Source organism: Vulpes vulpes, chromosome 12 (genome assembly GCF_048418805.1).
Source record: "Vulpes vulpes isolate BD-2025 chromosome 12, VulVul3, whole genome shotgun sequence".
NCBI lineage: Eukaryota > Metazoa > Chordata > Mammalia > Carnivora > Canidae > Vulpes > Vulpes vulpes.
This window is the reverse complement of record NC_132791.1, coordinates 115,530,212-115,541,372: the sequence shown is the minus strand read 5'-3', so window position 1 is coordinate 115,541,372 and position 11,161 is coordinate 115,530,212.

Genomic DNA, 11,161 nt, shown 5'->3' with positions numbered 1-11,161 from the left:
ATGCATCTGTGACTCTGCCTTCCAGATCATTCTTCCTTCATTTTGTTCCATCCTTATTCCTTTTAGTCTAGACTGCTAGTATTTCTAGTGATATAAAATTCTTTAAAATCTCGTGGGTCTCCTATGTATGTCAGAAAGATCCATGCCATTAGCCACGAGGGGTCTCCACAGGTCCTTCCTAGATAATCACACCTCTATTCCTGACTTCTGCTGACAAGGTTGATTGAATCCATATCGCATGCCTAATGTCTTTAGCAAAAGTTGTCCAGTCATATCCTTGGCCCTGTCTTCACAGCACACTCTTCAGATAGGCTGACAATTTTCCACATCAAATGCTGGTTCCTGTTTTTTTTTTTTTTTTTTTTAAGATTTTATTTATTTATTTGAGAGAGAGAGAGAGAAAGGGAGGGAGAGTGAGAGAGAAAGAGCACAAGCAAGAGGAGAGGCAGAGGGAGAGGGAAAAGTAGGCTCCCTACAGAGTAAGGAGCCTGATGCAGGGCTCAATCCTAGGACTATGCTATCATGACCTGAGCCAAAGGTAGACACTTAACTGACTGAGTCACCCAGGCACCCCTGCTGGTTCCTTTTTCCTTCTACAATTCATTCTTCAATTTATCTCTTCCCTCTTACATTTTCATATAAGTGGCAAGGAGAAACCAGGCCATGGTGCTACTTTGTTTAAAAATCTCTCTGCTAACTATCCAAGCTCTACTTTTCCATCCAATGCTAGAAGGGAGCTTGACAAAGATTCTTTATAACAAGGGTCATCTTTCCTCCAGTGTCCAGTGACATGTTCCTTCTTTCTTTCTGAGATCTTACCAGAAGCACCTTTAATGCCCATATTTCCACCAAGGATCTCTTCCACGCAGTCCAAATTTTTTTCTTACCTTAAACCTCAGAAGTCTTCCAGCCTCTAACTATTACCCAATTCCAAAGTCACATCCACATTTTTAGGCATTGGTTATAGCAGCACGCCACTCCCTCATATCAAAATATCTCTTAGCTTCCAATGGCTATAGTTAACAAAGTACCACAAACTCAGTGGCTTAAAATAACAGAAATTTATTCTCTCACAGTTCTGAAGGCTTGAGGTCCCAAATCAAGGTGACAGCATAGTCACACTCCTTCTGAGGTTCTGGAGAAGAATCTGTTACATGCCTCCTTCCTAGCCTTTGATGGTGTCCAGCAATCCTTGGTGTTTGTCGGCTTGTAGAGACAGACCTGTCTCTCCTGGTCTGTCTGTCTCTACGTGGCATTCTCCCTTATATATCTCTGCTTCCAAATTTCCTTTTTCTTCAAAGGACACCAGTCATATTGGATTTAGGGCCCATCCTATTCCAGTATGACCTCCTCTTAACTAATTATATCTGCAAAGAACTTATTTCCAAATAAGGTCATATTCATAGGTACAAGGTGGGCATGAATTTTGGTGGGACTCTATTCATCCCAGTACAGGAGACAATCCTTCTTCTCAGGGAGCCCACAGTTGAGTGGAAGGGGGAGAAGACATGAACAGGAGTGATGCAGTAATGGGGAGAAGGACATGTTGGAGTAGAGAGCTTGTGTGGGGAGGGGTGTGGGAAGAAGGGGACGGAGGACATCTGAACTGAATCTCCCAGGGGATAAGAGTTAGGAAGGGAAAGGATGTGAGACTGACTCTCCAGGCGTGGACACAGTGTGAGTGAAGGCATGGAGAAATGGCCCAATGGTACAGAGAACTACCAAGAGTTGTTGATGTTGGAGCATAGAGTGGGGGTCAGGAAGTGAAGAGATGAGACTGGAGCGAGTGGTGAGCAGAGCTGGTGTGGCATGCCATGTGCATCTTGGGCCTTATCCTGTAGGAGACTGGAAGCCAAAATATTTTAGGCAGGACACTGATAAGGTCATATATGTCTAGGAAGATGACTGGCATCTGAGTGGGATGGTAGGAAGTGGCCAGTTGCAATGGACTGAATGTTGTGTCCTCCACTTAGATTCATGTGGTGAAATACCCCCTACCCCAGGGTAATGGCCTCTGGAGGTGGGGCCTTTGGGAAGTGATGAGGTCATGAGGATGGAGTCCTCACGATGGGCTTGGTGTCCTTATAAAAGGACCTTAGAGGTGTCTCTGGTTCTCTTTTCTATCTGACTATGCAGCTCCAGCCTCTAGATCTGTGAGAGACAAATTTCTGTTGTCTATAAGCCAGTCTGTTGTAGCAGACTGATCAGACTGAGACACAGCCAAGTGGTTATAGGTTACTGCCAGTCCAGGTAGAGATGTGAGCAGTTCACTGTTGATGTGCATCTTGGCCAGTTTGCACGGACTGTTGTTCTTTCAGAGATAAACACCATGGATCTGCACCACAAACTCTGTTTTACAGGTAGAACTTGGCCTTCATAAAAGGAAATCAGAGAAAGGTGCCAGAAATTGTTTTCCAAGAGCAAAGTTGGACTTCCAGAGGATCTGAAGTCAAGATTGAATTTCCCAGTGAGCTAGGTGGGCTCTACCGGGCATGGAGACATCCCAGAGTTTACTTTCCATGAATTTTTCCAGTGGGAACCTCCTCCACACTCCTGTTCTTTCTCTTACATTCTCTGCCCCCTGTCAGGTGCAATTTCTGGCAAGAGTTGAAACTTTTCAGTAGCACCCACTTAGGTAAGAAAGGTAAGAAACCCTTGGGGTCTAAGTAGGCTGGGGATGCCCCTTTCTAGTAGGATTGTAGAGTGCACCCTCTTTTTTGGGCTAAGGAATCCTCCTGGGCCAGTGCCAATTTTAAATAGTGAACCCCAGGCACTGCAGGGCTCTTTTCACCCCTGTCCCCCTGTCCCCTTGGTGTCAGCTACTAAGCATGTGAGGACCTTCTCCTTTTAGGACATTTTAATACAACCTTCTTTCCTCCAGTGTAGACAAAGGAGAAGTTCCATTCCAAAGGCAGCTGTAAATATGAATTGGATGTTAGTATTACTGTGGGTGGGAATCGAAAAGCCTAGGGTCTAGGCTATGGGACCACCCCAAGTAGTTAGAGGTTATGTAAAAGCATAGTCCGAGGAAGGTGGCATTAGGGATGGCTGGGGAGTGGACACTTCCTGACGCGTGGCCCTGACACCTGCTTTCATCGATCACTCTGGAAACATTGTAAAAGACCAGCACATTCTTGTTTTGTTTTGTTTTCTTTTGACCTTTCACTGTCTTTGAGGTGTTCTAAGGCTCTGGAAGTTGTAGAAAATGGGTAGTAACACAAATGCTTATTGTCTTTAAAAATACCCTCTGTGTTCCCTGGAATGAGATTGATTATTGCCCTGTGGATAGACCTGTTTTACATCTGTCTGTAAGGTCATTTCCGCTTTGCCTCTTGTTATGGGCTGAATGCTTGAGTCCCCCTCCTCTCAAATTCATATGTCAATGCCCTGACCCTGCAGTGTGGCTGAATTAGGAGCTGGAAACTGCAGGGCAGTAATGAGGGTGACATGAGGTCAAAGGATGGGGCTCTGGTCATAGGCTAGCATACCCGCCCCCCCCCTTTCTCTCTCTCTCTCTCTCCTCCCTTGTGCATGCTCACACCAAGCCAAGGCCATGTGAGGACAGAGCGAGAAGACAGCCACTGATAAGCTAGGAAGAGCTCTCCTCAGAAACCTACTCTGATTACCCTGACTTTGGACTCCCAGCCTCCAAAACAATGAGAAATAAATTCTGTTGTTTCAGCCACCCAGCCTGAGGTGTTTTGGTACGACCGCCTAAGCAGACGAAGACATTTATAGTTGAGGTCCTTTTGAGTTTTCCTTTGAACCAATGGCAACACCTACTGATTCACCCCATTAATTAATGAGTAAAATAAGATTTTGGGTAACTGGTTGATTTTATATTTGCGTATGAGAGTCACGATTTTATCCTTTAGACAAAAATTATTCTTTGGCCATTTGGTCCTTCGGCTAATGTTTCTTGTGACTTCCGTGGCCCAGGCACTGTGCTGGGCCTGCTGTTTGGGGATCAAATGAAGAATTTAATACTGTCCGTGTCCTCATAGAGCAGGTGCTCTAATGCAGAGGTGGCGGGGGGTGGGGGGGAAACCGGTGACTCCTGTGGAGTCTTGTGGCTGAGGTTGCTGTTGGAGGGCATGGCTTACAGGAGGGATTTCAGGCAGGTTTGAGTTTTAATTCGTGTGAGAAGCATGAGTTTTGGAATCAGACAGGGCCAGGTCCAAGTCCTAAACCCACCACTTCAAAGTTTTGTAACTTTTTTTTTTAAGATTTTATTTATTTATTCATGAGAGACACACACAGAGAGAGGCAGAGACACAGGCAGAGGGAGAAGCAGGCTCCCTGCGGGGAGCCCGATATGGGACTCGATCCTGGGACCCTGGGATCACGACCTGAGCTGAAGGCAGCCGCTCAACCACTCAGCCATCCAGGTGTCCCGAGTTTTATAACTTCTGATCAATTAATTTTCTTCTCTGTAAAGTAAAAATGGTTGCATTTTACTCTGAAAGCTTTGCGAGAAATAAATGAGGTGCCACGCACAAAGTGCTTATTAGTGCCTGGTGTGTAATAAATGCTCAATAAATGCGAGCCTTGTCATCTTTTCCTGGCTGTGATTGCAGAAGTGCAAGGAAGGCCCCCCCCCCCCCCCCCCCCCCCCCCCCCCGTTCCTCTTTCTCCCTGTCAGATGACACCTGACATTCCTTCGGAAGAGGAGAACCCTGTCATTACACAGCTAGTGGAGAGCTTGCCGTGGGAACGGACTGGGCCAGGGAACTCAGTGGCTGTGACACACGTTAGCATGTAATTTGCTGATGCCGGGGCTTCTGCTTGGAGAAGGTTTTGATCAGAGTAACCCCTTGTCTGTGAGAGCCTCTGAAAGCACTTTCACATCGCCGACCTCCCCGTGCCTTCTGGAGAGGGCAGAGCCGGGACTGTTGTCCTCACTCCACGGAGGAGGGGACCAGGGCTCTGAGCAGGGACACAGCCTGGTCGGGCAGCCAGCCTCAGGCCTGGGTCTCTGGACTCAACATGCTCTTTCCTCCAAAGGTCCAGGGACGGGAGAGAAGGAAGGAGGGAGGAAACAGAGGGAGAGGCAGGGGTGTCTCTAGAGACGGGAACTCGGGGACCCTGTGCCCGAGAGAAGCAGAGGAGCAGAGGGTCAGCTCTGCTTGCAGGCGGTGGAGACTCTGAAGCGGGGAGGGCCAGGCTGTGCCATCTGCAAGCTGGGTGACTGTTACCGCCTTGAAGATAGCGATGCCTATTTTGTAGGGTTGTCATAAGGATTAATAAGATAAGATATGCAAAGTTGTCAGGCAGATCCCCGGGGGAGAGGGCTGCAAGCTGCACAAGTGCAAGGACGGGTCTGTTGGTTCACGTGGTGTCTCCAGCAGCGGGCAAGGGGCTGGGTGGGGGGTGGGTACCCCGTATTGTGCATTAAATGAAAGAATGAGTAAGCGGCACGTGGTAGTCATGGAGTGTAGACGGGATTGCTGGTGGAACTGAGGAAGGTTGGGGATGTGGAAAGGAGGCTGGGGGAGCTGTGCCTGCAGACGTGGGGGGTGGGGCAGGCTTGGGGAGGTGCTTGAGTTCTTTGGGCACCTGGGCTCTGGGATGTTCTCTGCTCTGGATCAAGGAGCCAGGAGCCAGGACACTACACCCGGGTGGGGGTTGTAGGCACACAGGAAGTCCTGAGGGGCAGAGGGACACAGACACTGCGGTCCCTGCCGGCCCGCAGGGCCAGCTTAAGTGCTGGGGACGGGGGCCAGGGAGAGCTTTGCTGTGGCCCCGTGGGGATGGGGCTTCTGGGCGGCCCAGGAGGACCCAGGCTGCCCCAGCATTTCCTGAGCACAGCCTCCCGTGCCTCCACCCGGCACCTGCCACCTCTGCTCCTTCTGTGGCCCTCCTGGGACAACGGGGGTGCCCAGGCCCAGATTTCCTAGGGGATTTCTACCAATGCAGATGCTTCTGACAAAGGCTGTCTTTAGGAGAGGCTGGTGGGAGCCTCTGTCCCTGAGCCCCAGAGTCTCTGATCTGTCTCCACCTGAGCCTTCACTGTCGCTGGCTCCTTCCCGTGACCATCTGTGCTTGATTGACCCTCTCCCTTCCCAAAGCCCAGCCCTCTGTCCCTCGCCCTCCCTCCCGTCCCTTCAGATGCCAACTTATCCACCCCCTGAGCGCCCCCCCCACATCTTGCTGTCTCCTGTTCCCACTCCTCATTTATGTTTCAAACCAATAAAAATTGGCTTTCTGGTGTTATTTCTCTGAGTGGAATTGCCAGGGGTCTCTGGAGTCACCAGTAACCCCTTGTCACCTACCCCCTGTTTCTAAACCCAGTGGACAGTCCCAGGACACCCGTGACTCAAGCAGCACTTGGCAACTTGGAAACCCCCGCGTGGGATCCCCTTTCCCTCCTGCCTCCCTCTGACCTCTCTCTCCAGCTCCCCTCCCCACTGGCCTGGTGGTCCTCTGGGCCCCCACCCTTCCCCCTGGACGCTTCTATCCCAGGGCTCAGCCTCCCCACGGCTCTAAGGACCATCCGTGGGCCATGACCACGTCTGCGCGCGGCTGGTTGCAGCAGCAGCAGAGCTAGGGCCCGACACACAGACGCTTATGGACAGTTCTGCTTGGGAGCCTCCTAGCACCTCGGTGTCCCCATGTGCGAACTGAAGCTCGTGGTAAACGTCTGCTCCCCGCCGTCCCGCCATGGTCACTACCTCAGGGAACAGGACCCAGGTGGCTGTCGGAAATCTGGCTGATTCTTGCCTCCTCTCTCTCTTTCTCAAGGTCAATCCTCCTGTCGGATTTGATCCACTTGACCATTTTTCCCCTCCTCATTAGGGTCCCTATCTACCCTCGCTCTCCTTGCCCGGGGTCCCCACCGCTGAGGTGCGGGGCCTTCCTCAGTTCCAGCCTCCTCCCAGCCTCCCTGCCTCCGGGCCTGCTCCACCTGCGGGTCAGCTCAGCCGGTCTGGTCTCTGCGCTTTCTGGCATGGTCCCTGACCTCCAAGGTTCCCCCAGCCTCGCCTCTTTGAAGAGTAGTTAAAGATGGTTAAACGGGCGGCTCTGGAACCGACAGCCCTGTTTCAGATGCATGCATCACCGCTCACTAGCTCGGTGACTTTGCACAGATTTCGCACTTGTGCTCGAAGCCTCAGCTCCTTCCTGTAAGTGGTCTCTCATGAATAAATAAATAAAGTCTTTAAAAAAAAATCTCTTATAGTTTCTTTTTTTTCTATCAATCAAGTTTGAATGAAGGAAAGTGAAGGAAAAAGGCAGACCCTCCCCCACCTTCTTCCAGGAAGCCTTCCTGGATTCCCCCTGCCCCTACCCCAGGTCTGGCTTCAGGATCCCCATCTCTGCCAATCAACTCGAAGACAAAAAGGCGGAGACTCTGGAACTTAGAGCAAAATTGAGAAAGAAGAGGAAATCAGAGTGAGGCGAGGGGGGAATCAAGAAAATGCCTGGCAATTCTTGGGAATCTCGGAGAGCATGCAGAGTGGAGCCACGTTTGAGTATTAAGGGAAAGAGTGACTCCAGACCCCCTAACAGGCCTTCGGGAGAGCATGTGGGTCATTCAGAATTAAACTAGATAAAGTACCTAAAGCTCCCAGTACTGGGCCCAACCCATAGGGTGCTCTGAGAAATGTCGGAGTTGCTATTTTTAAAAACATGTTATCATGTCTGGTTCATAGGTAGCGAGGGTACGAAGGTATCTCAGGGGTGAGGTGGGCACATGTGGGACCCCTCCTTGTAACCACCCAGTCTCCCTGGAGACTCTCCCCAAGCAAAGGACGCTCTTACTCCCTCCGGGACGCGGCCACTTCTGTTGTTACCGCTAACTAGACTATTAACTGACTGCAGTTCCAGTAATAACGCCGCTCTTCGTTCCTCTGTGTTGCCAGCGCACGGGGTGTCTGTCCCCACTCCTCTGGGGCTGAGTGCCAATCCTAAATGACCGTTTTCTACTCAGGCATAAGAAAGCTGGCTGATTTTCATGCAGGGTTTAGGGAAATGGAATTGTTATTTCTTGGTTCCTTCATGTATTCCTGTCACCTTCCTCCAATGATCCTGTGAGCTCTTTGAATCGGGAATCGGATGGAAGGTTCTCTCTGGATCTTTTTGTTTTAGGCGCAATAGCAGCTCCATAGAGGTCTGTAGCTACAATGGGTGTTAACTCGGTCCCCGGCCCAGCCCAGAGCCTACACTTGGGCGGAAGGAGGCAGGGATCGGTCCAGAAGCCCCTGCTCTGGCTTTGCCTGTGTTTTCACACTGGTCTCTTGAGACCGTCTTTGCTGCCCACATGTGGTGGTGAAGATAAGGGGACTCATCATCTCTCTTCTCTCTGTGTCACCCCCTTTCCTCCTTCCTAACTCAAAAGCTGATTTTAAGCAAGGGCCCACCCTCCTCCATGTGCCCAAGGGAGAATCATAACTGGCCTACGAAGTCCTGTCGTGAGCCCATTTCCCTTCCCAATGAATGATTTAGGCAAGGACATGGCCATGTGATGTAATTCCAGCTTCAGAGGAAGCTGGAAGCATGGGGGCTCCTGGGAAACCATCCCTGCCTTTTAAAAAGACAGAAGAAGAGCTGGCCTCTTTTTCTGTTAGAAATCTGAGCCTGGTTGTGATGGTTGGAACTGTGGCAGCTCTCTTGTGACCATAAGGGGAGCTGGCTTGAAGGCAAGGTGCACAGACTGAGGTTAATGGGGCAGAAATATATAAAACAAAACAAAACAAAAAGCAAATACACATGCTGGCAAGCAAGCAAGCAAGCAAGCAAACGGTGTTGATGTGGTCACCAAACAGCTAAGTTACCCGGCTGTGGAGCTGCGTCCACCGACATAAGCAAATCCCAAAGGCTGTTAACCTCATTTTAAACATGCTGTCAATGAAACAGTTGACACAAACTACAACTAAACCAGGAGTTTCTGATCCCAAATGCACGTGAGTGAGTTTTGAAGCTAACTAGAGGAGTTTACATTCATCTCTGTTAAGTTTAATTTGGGGGGTTCTGATTTAACCATACATCTTTTATAGACCTTTTCGATTACCAATTTAACTACAGAATCCCTCCTAATTCCTTTCAACTCTGTTCCTTCCGATGAGCACAATTTCTTGATCCAAAGAATCAATGAAAAATTTGGTACTAGGCTGACGAGAGAGTTCTATAAAATGATACTGCAAACCTCATGGCACCACCGTACAGATCTTTTGAGCCTGCCTAGCTGCCCCACCCGGCCTGTACTTATCTGTCCCGTTCACTTTTGGACAAATGTCTTGCTGAAACCAGGAGAGAGTGATTAATGATACAATGATCCCGTTTGCCTTATAATAAAAATAATAGAACTAAGGTTAGCTGGCCTGGGCTGGGTCTGTGTGTTCCCAGGGCTATGAACTCCTCTGTACAAGTCTGTTGGTGTGGGGAGTCCTTCTGCACACCTCCTGGTACTAGGTGCACAGTTCTGGTTTGGGGATGAGGACTGAGCTCTGGTTGGTGGGGCCGAGGCTAGGGGATGGGAAGGTGGCAGGAAATGTTGGATGATGGTGTGAACTGCTTTTCTTGTCAAAGGCCAGAAAGGTTCTATCGGCCCTAGCTTCCCTTCCTAGGCCCCTACGCCCACACGCTTGATTTTGCTGCCCTAGCCTTGCACTGGGCCTTTCTCCCCCAGAGCTCCCTGAGCCTCCGTTGGGTTTGGCTCTATCCAAGATACTTCCAAGGGAAGTATTCAAGAGGGAAGGTAAAGGCCCCTGAAGCCTCTTCAGCCCAGGGGGGCCTAGATGGGAAGGGGAGTTGTGGGCGAGGAGGGGTTTATCCTATCTAGAAGATGGAGGCTTTCCCAAGCTGCTCTGGGGATGACCCATTCCTGCCCCCACCCATCACTGTTCACATGAGCCAGTCTGATTTGGTATCCTCTGGCCCTTGTTGGCCCGAGGGAAGAAGAAGGCAGACTCAGAGATTGGAGATGGCTGCCTTGTGGTCCAGTGCTTTGGGGACTGTGGCTGTCAGGCCTCACGGCTCCCCCCTCCTCACTGCTCTTCCAAGGACTGGTAGCCTGTGGGCAGGTGTGAGTAGTGAGGGCAGATGGCAGCCTCGTGGGGCCCCACCCAGATGTCCCCGGGGCCCTCTCCATCCATGGCACTTGAACTTGCTCTGGAGGTGTAGCCTGTGCCAGGCCCAAGAGTCTGGAAGGTGGGGATCTCTCTCTATGGCTTCTGGGTTGACGCTCCCCCAGTCCAAACAGAACCAGATTGGCACAGGACTGGCTTAGAGGTTTTGGAGGTTCCTACTGGAAGACCTCATGATCTAGAAGCCCCCAGGCCCCTTGGGCCTCTTTGTGTCTGATGGTGGGCAAGAGGGCCTGACCAGACAGAGGTGACCAGGCTCTGAGTGGCCAGCAGAAGCTATGATCTGATCTGAGTTGCTTGGCCTTTTTAGGGAATCTGCTATGGTGCCTGGTGAGGAGCAGGAAGCAGCAGCTTGGTATTTGAATTTGGAGGTGATGTGAGGGGTTCTAGAAAACTCGAGGAGCTGCCTCATGGGGCAGGAGATGAGGGGTGGTGGTCTTAGGCCTAAAGGCCTGGATGCTGCTCAGCTTGGGAGGCCAAGGGGGAGTCAGGGTGGAACTCTTTCTGGAAGCTTCAGTGAGAGGATGGAGCATGCGTGGTGATGAGGAGACACACCCACTCACTCTCAGCCAGACTCATGCATGTCCACGGGAGGGGAGGTCATAATCGTTCATTCACTAGTTAATGCCTGTTCCCTCATGTGTGGGGCTCATGTGGAGGGAAGTGGAATCTCAGGGCTCTGAGGGTCTGGGCAGAGGGGACTGGGATGCGGGATGAGGCTCTGTCCTGGGCTGGCCCAGAGCAGCAGCTGCGGGCCGGGGTGAGTATGAGAGGGGCCAGTGTCTTCCATGTGGATGGCCATTAGGGGCCTGTGCAGAGCCCAGGGATGCCGGTGACCAGGCTGGAGGAAGTGGCCCCGGGGGCAACTCTTCCCTGTTGCAGCCAGCAACAGGAAGTGGTCTTCCCCTGTGTAAGCCCCATGTCCGGCAGCTGCTGCCCTGCAGGGAGCTCACCCCGACCAGGCTGGGGCACGTTTCCTGAGCCTTCCAGCAGGGGGAGCCCTGCCCCACCAACCCCGTTAACTAGGGTCTGACCACTGAGGGCAGGGCGCCAAGACAGAGGAGGCCAGAGCGCCTCTG